The sequence below is a fragment of the Castor canadensis genome, chromosome 7 (genome assembly GCF_047511655.1).
Source record: "Castor canadensis chromosome 7, mCasCan1.hap1v2, whole genome shotgun sequence".
NCBI classification, from domain to species: Eukaryota; Metazoa; Chordata; class Mammalia; order Rodentia; family Castoridae; genus Castor; species Castor canadensis.
The window spans coordinates 36,144,834-36,152,853 of NC_133392.1; positions in this window are offsets into that span (position 1 = coordinate 36,144,834).

Sequence of the window (8,020 nt, forward strand, 5' to 3'; positions counted from 1 at the left end):
AACATTCCCAAATCTTAAGAAAGAGTTGCCCATTCAGTTACAGGAATCCTCCAGACACCAAACATACTTGACAAAGATAGAACCTCTCCACAGTACATTATCATTAAAACAACTAGCACGGAAAATAGAGAAATAATATTGAAGGCTATAACAGAAAAAATAAATAATATATAAAGGTAAGTCCATCAAAATAACACCATGTTTCTCAACAGAAACTTTAAAAGTAAGGTCATGGAATGGGGTATTTTGAGCACTGAAAGAAAACAATTTCAGCCCTAAGATACTCTACCCAGAAAAACTATCATTCAAAATTGATGGAGTAATAACAGTCTTCCACAATAAGCAGAAACTAAAACAATATATGGCCACCAAGCCACCACTACAGAAGATTCTGAAAGGAATTCTATACACAAAAGATGAAAGCAAACAAAACCACAAGAGAATGGGAAGTATTAAAACACATAAGAAAAGATAAGTAATCAGAGAGTAGCATTGTTTCAGCTGCACACACTCAAATCCTTAAACAACAACAAAAATAAAATGGACTCAACTCCCCCATCAAAACACCGTTTGGCAAACCAGACTAAAAAGGAAGTCAATCTGTTGTTTACAAGAAACCCACCTTATTGACAAAAATAAACACTGGCTTAGTGTGAAAGGCTGGAAGAAGATTTACCAAACTAATGGCTCCTGAAAACAAGCAGGAGTAGCAATACTTATATCAAACAAAGTAGACTTCAATCTTACATTGGTCAAATGAGATAAAGACAGACACTTCATACTACTACAAACTAAACCCAAAACAAGCTGAAGGATAGAAATAATAAAAATAAAGTCTGAAATCAATGAAATAGAGACCCAAAAAAACATACAAAGAATCAATGAAAAAAAGTTGGTTCTTTGAAAAAATAAACAACATTAATAAGCCCCTGACAAATCTGACTAAAATGAGGAGGGAAAAGACCCAAATTAGTAAAATCAGAAACAAAGAAAGGGAAATAACAACAAACACCAAGGAAATCCAGGGAATCATCAGGAACTACTTTGAGAACCTATATTCAAAAAAATTGGAAAACCTAGAACAAATGGACAAATGTTTAGATACTTATAAACATCCAAAACTGAACCAAGAAGATATTAATCACTTAAAAAGATTTATAACACATAATGAAATTGAATCACCAGTAAAGGTCTCTCAAAAAAAGAAAATTCCACCACCTGACAGATTCTCCACTGAACTCTACCAGACCTTTAAAGAAGAACTAATACCAACACTCCTTTAAAATTTTCCATGAAATTGAAAAGGAAGAAACACTGTCTAACTCATTCTATGAAGCCAGTATTACATTCATCCCAAAACCAGACAAGGACACATCTAAAAAGAGGAACCACAGGCCAATCTTCTTAATGAACATTGATGCAAAATCCTCAATAAAAGAATGGCAAACCAAATGCAACAACATACCAGAAAGATCATTCACCATGACCAAGTTGGTTTCATCTCAGGGATGCAGGGATGGTTCAACATACACAAATCAATAAATGTAAGACAGTACATTAATAGAAGCAAAGACAAAAACCACTTGATCATCTCAATAGACTTAGAAAAAGCCTTCAATATGATTCAACACCTTCCTTTAAGATATTCTCTTCATACATCAGGTTATTTCTGCAAAGTAACATGATGAAAAGAAAGTGTTACTAATAGTAAAAGCTTTGTGGATATTGGAAGCCTTCATAAGGGTCTTTAATGGCCATGAGCAATTGGGCTCCTTTAAAGAAATAAATACTGTATTTTACAGAAAGCCCTCTAGGAAGGAAGAAGTCAAATTGTCTCTATTTGCAGATGATATGATCCTATTCATGAAAGATCCTAAGAACTCAACCAAAAAACTCTTAGCTTTCATAAACACATTCAGTAAAGTATCAGGATATAAAATTAATGCACAAAAATCAGTAGCATTTCTATACACAAACAATGAATAAGTCTGAGAAAGAAAGCACAAACTCAATACCATTCACAATAGCTTCAAAAGAATTAAAGTACCTAAGAATAAATTTAACGGAGGAGATAACTGACTATACAATGAAAATTACAAGTCACTAAAAAAAAAAAGAAATCAATGAATACATCAGAAGATGAAAGTAAATCCCATGCACGTGGATCAGAAGAATTAATATTGTGAAAATGACTATATGTCCCATTCAATGTCTATCAAAATTCTTCACAAAGATAGAAAGTCGATCTTAAAGTTCATATGGAAGCAGAAAAGACCTCAAAGAACAAAAGCAATCCTAAGCCTAAAGAAGAACCTTGGAGGTATCACAATATCTGACTTCAAACTATACTACAGAGCCATAGTAATAAAAACAGTATGGTACTGGGACAAAAACAGATGTGAAGACCAGTGGTATAGAATACAGACCATGACACAAACCCATGCAACTACAGCCATCTTATTTTTGACAAAAGTCCCAAAAATATACACTGGAGAAAAGAAAGCCTCATCAACAAATAGTGCTTGGAAAACTGGATTTCTACCTGCAGAAGACTGAAACTAGAACCCAGTCTCTTACCTTGTACTAGCACAACTCAAAGTGGATTAAAGAGCTTAATGTACTCTTAAGGAAGGATCCAAGATGATGACTAGGGTGCAGAAGCAGACGGGTGAGCTCAGTGACTCCAAAACCTTTCTGAGATGCTGAAGCCACACTTGGCAGAAATAAAGCAGCAAGGAGAATAAAAACTTTGACACCCTGAACCCTTAGCCCGTGGAAAGCTTCTCCATGTCATGTTATACTGAGAAAACAGGAGGGTTCCCACCGCTGCCAGACACCAGCTCCAAACCTGCTTGGGAGATATTCAGCACACCAAACAGGTGAGCACTAAGTATCATGAGGTACTCCCCCATCCATCATTGGAATAAACCAGAATAGCCCACTGAGCATATTTACCCCCCCCCATTGCAAAAAAAAAAAAGCTGAAGAATAAACAAGGAACTGAAAACTAACACACAGCAGAGGGACAGAGTGGTTAAAAGTGCACCAGAGAAGGGAGGAGGGGCAAGGAGCTGATCTCCACACAAATGATCAGTAAATAAAGGCTTGAAAGGCAGAAGGGCAGACAGTGGGCTGGTGATAAGCCACTGCCTGAATTAGGGCAGGTAGCGGTCCACAAACCTTATCTCCTGAGCAACATCCAAAGTCAAACAACACTGAAAAATTGAAAACTAATCAGCAAACAATCACAACATGCTGACAGTAGGGGGCTGGCTGACAGATCACCAACTTTGCCTTAGAGAAAGGGGTGATGCAAAGAAACAAGCCCCCCAGTAATCAAGAACAGTGAAAACCCAACTCCAAAGCAGGACAGATGGTGGGCTACAGAGATCATTCCAGAACCTGAGGACAACATACAAACTTAAACTGCCACAACCCACTGAGAGAGGAGCTGACCAAGCAGTTGCCTCTTTAAGACAGAAGAAAAAAACAAACAAGCAAACATTATCCTACCACATGATGAGACTATGACAGAGCTTCTGCTTAAATACCAACACCAGGATTGGATGCTGGAGGAGTAACACAGAACTTAAAGACTGAAATTCTATTGTTCTTGAACCTGGAATTGTTTGTTTGTTTGTATTTTGTTTGTTCTGTTTCCTTTTTGATTGTGTTTGCTTATTCATCTCTCCATGTTGATTTCTTTGGATTTTTTTTTTGGTTAGTTTTACTATTATGAATTAGCAAATACTAAATTACATCCAGACCAGGGACAGAAATAGCACACATACACTTAGCTACAAACCAAATACATCCACAAAACAAAATTAAGCTAAGGGAAAGAAAACAGGTGACAGAAACCACCAACTAGCATACTAAAACCATAGTTGCACAGTACCAAGTGGAGCAATGGGAAGACAAAAAAGGGATGGAAACCATTTTCCCCCCAAAAAAATAATTTAATACAAGATTCAGAGGGAAATGAAGAAAATGGATACCTAGTTCCAGACTCCAACAAAACAAAGATAAATGACACCAAAGAACCCAGTGATGCCCACAAGAACAACCTCAAAGAAGAAATCCTGCAAGTAATCTCTGAGAATTTCATGGAGATGTTACTAGACATGGTTAGCCAAAACATACAAGAGGGACTCAAGAAATTTCAAGACACCAAAAATAAAGAATACAAAAAGACACAGAAACAAATAAATGAACTCATAGGGGTCCTAAATAAACACCAAAGTGAAACAGAGAACACTATAAATACAGAGATAAGTGAATTAAAGACAAAAATAGACAATATTAAAGAGGAAGTGATCCATGATATGGAAAGCCACCAAAAAAAGAATGAAACAGAAATACAAAGCACAGTGGAAGGCCACTCCAGCAGACTAGAACAAGAGGAAGACAGAATATCAGAACTTGAAGATAAAATGGCAATTTAAGGAAAAAATGAAGAACTACTAGTCAAACAACTCAAGACCTGTGAAAGGAAAATACCAAATATGAGAATCATGGGCATTGATGGAGGAGAAAAGGTGCAACCAAAAGTGATTCATAATATATTCAACAAAATAATAACAGAAAATTTCCCAAACTTAGAGAAAGCTATGCCCATTCAGGTACAGGAAGCCTCCAGGACACCAACCAGACTTGACCAAAATAGAACTACCCCACGACATATTATCATTAAAACAACAAGCACAGAGACTAGAGAAAGAATATTGAAGGCTGTAAGAGAAAAAACAAATAAAATACAAAGGTAAACCCATCAAAATCACAGCAGATTTCTCAACGGAAACATTAAAAGCAGAAGGGCATGGAGTGAAGTATTCCAGGCATGGAACAAAAACAACTTGAACCCTAGGATACACTACCCAGCAAAACTATCATTCAAATGGAGCAATAAAAGTCTTCCACAATAAACAGAAACTGAAACAATATATGACCACCAAGCCACCACTACCAAAGATTCTTCAAGGAATTCTGCACACAGAAAATGAAAGCAAACAAAACCATAAGAGAACAGGCAGCACCAAACCACAGAAGAAAAGACAAGGAATCAGAGAGTAACATTATTTCAGCTGCACACAATCAAACCCTTATACAACAAAAACAACTGAATGACAGGAATCACCACATACCTATCAATACTAACACTGAATGTTAACGGACTTAAGTCCCCCATCAAAAGGCACCGTCTCGCAAACTGGATTAAAAAGGAAGATCCAACAATCTGTTGTTTATAGGAGACACTCTTATTCACAGAAACAAGCACTGGCTTAGGGTGAACAGCTGGAAGAAGATCTACCAGGCCAATGTCCCCCCAACACAGGCAGGGGTAGCAATACTTATCTCAGACAAAGTAGACTTCACACTGACATTGATCAAATGAGATAAAGAAGGACACTCCATAGTAATAAAAGAGGAAATACACCAAAAGGAAATAACAATTATCAACCTACATACACCCAATCTCAGTGCACCCAATTTCATCAAACATACTGTGAAGGACCTAAAAGCATATATAGACCCCAACACAGTGGTAGTGGGAGACTTTAATACCCCTCTAGCACCAATACATAGGTCAGCCAAACAAAAAAACAATAAAGAAATTCTAGAACTAAACCACAGTATAGATCAAATGGACCTAGCTGATGTCTACAGAATATTTCACCCAACTTCTGCAAAATATACATTCTTCTTAGCAGCCCATGGAACTTTCTCCAAAATTGATCATATCTTAGGGCACAAAGCAAACCTCATCATATATAAGAAAATAAAAATAATCCCATGCACTCTATCTGATCACAATACATTAAAACTAGAACTCAACAACAAAAACAACAGTAGAAAACATGCAAACAATTGCTCAATGATCAAACTCCAAAGCCTATTGACAAATGGGACTGCATGAAACTAAAAAGCCTCTGCACAGCAAAGGAAACAATCACCAGACTGTAGAAACAGCTTACAAAATGGGAGAAAATCTTTGCCAGATATTCTTCTGACAAGGGATTAATGACCAGAATATGCAAGACACTCAAAAAACTAACCTGTCAAAAAATCAATAACCCATTGAATAAATAGGGAAATGAACTGACAGAAAATTCTCTAAAGAAGTACAAATGACCAACAAACATATCAAGAAATGCTCAACATCTTTGGCTATAAAAGAAATGCTAATCAACACTACATTGAGATTCTACCACATCCCAGTCAAAATGACTGTCATCAATAACACAAGGAACAACAAATGCTGGCAAGGATGTGGGGGGAAAGGAACACTTATACATGGCTGGTGGGAATGAAACTTAGTGAAACAGCTATGGAAAGCAATATGGAGGTCACTCACAAAACTAAAAATAGAACTACCATGCAATCCAGTGATACCATTCCTAGGCATATATCCAAAATAATGTACTCCAGGATACATGATACAGCCACTTGTATACCATGTTTATTGCAGCATTATTTATAATAGCCAAGCCTTGGTAAAAGCCCAGATACCCCACAACTGATGAATGAATCAAGAAAATATGGCATGTACACACAATAAAGTTTTATTCAGCCTTAAAGAAGAAGAAAATAATGTTTTGAGGTATACTGATGGATCTGGAGAACTTATGTTAAGTGAAGTAAGTCAGGATCAAACAAGTCAAAAATTGCGTGTTTTCCCTCATGTGTGGAAGCTAGATCTATAAATTAAGTGTATATATAATCATATATGTATATATACAAATACACACTCACACTCACCAATTTATATTAGTGAGTCTGAGAGGATTACTGGAGGTGGGAGAGGGACAAAATGTTGGAGAGTGAAAAATATTGAAACAACCCATCTGTAGATGAATATAATACAATGTACTCTACTGTAAACTATTGAATATTAGAGGAGCATGGTGATAGAGAATGAGTAAGTAACTAGGTTGGAGAGGTTAATCTGATCAAAGCACAATATATACAGCCCAGAAGTACCAAGGTGAAACCCTTTTGGACTATAATACACACTTTTTAAAAAATGAAGGAAGGAGGGTAAAATAGGTCTCTTTTCCAGAGATAGGTACCAGTGAGAAGAGGTAAGCATAAGGAAAGGGTAAATGAAGGTGAATATCGTGGAAGTATTTTATATTCATATATGAAAATAAGAGAATGAAACCTGTTGAAATTGTTCAAAGAAGGGGTTGAGGGAAAGAGAGAGAACAATGGAGGGGGTAAATCTAAGATTGTAATCACATATGTAAATATCACAATGTATCCCCTGTACATCTATTATATGCTAATAATTTTTTTAAATAAAAAAGACTGAACCCTCTAGGAATTAATGGGAAAACCAATGAGCAGGATGCAAACAGGCTTGAAAGCCAGCCGGTATTTAAGGCACTCATTTATCTGGGTGTCAAATAAAAGGCTCAGACGTCATTCCCAAATGATTACTCCATAATTCTCTCAGCAAGACTGTAGGATCCAAACATTTACTCACCATTTGTTCTATATAGAATTTGGACATGTGGGGGGAAAGGCCAAAACTGTTTTCTCAATAGGAAAGGACCCTGGCTTCACCTGAACTCTAGAGGTGTTCAGAATACTGACATTTTAATTTAAGTATTCTATCAAGTTAAGAAAATTTTTATTTGCCCATAAAATATTTCCAAGGACCACTTTGGAAAAGAGATAAGTCTGTTAAAATTGTTGATATAAAGGGCCACCAACCATTGGTCTTTCTTAACTCCTGCACAAGGCAGTGGGCTGCTTCTTGAACACAGTCCTCAATGCTCCCTAACCCCATCCTGGAAATATATATACTATCATTTCTTTATCATCTGTTGATGGGCACCTAAGCTGAATCCATAGCTTAATTATTGTGAATAGTGCTGAAATAAACATGGGTGTGCAGGTATCTTCATTATATGTTGGTTTTGATGCCTTTGGGTATATGCCCAGGAGATTAGAGGATCATATAGTGATTCTATTTTTGTTTTGTGGGGAACTATCATACTGATTTCAATAGTGAATG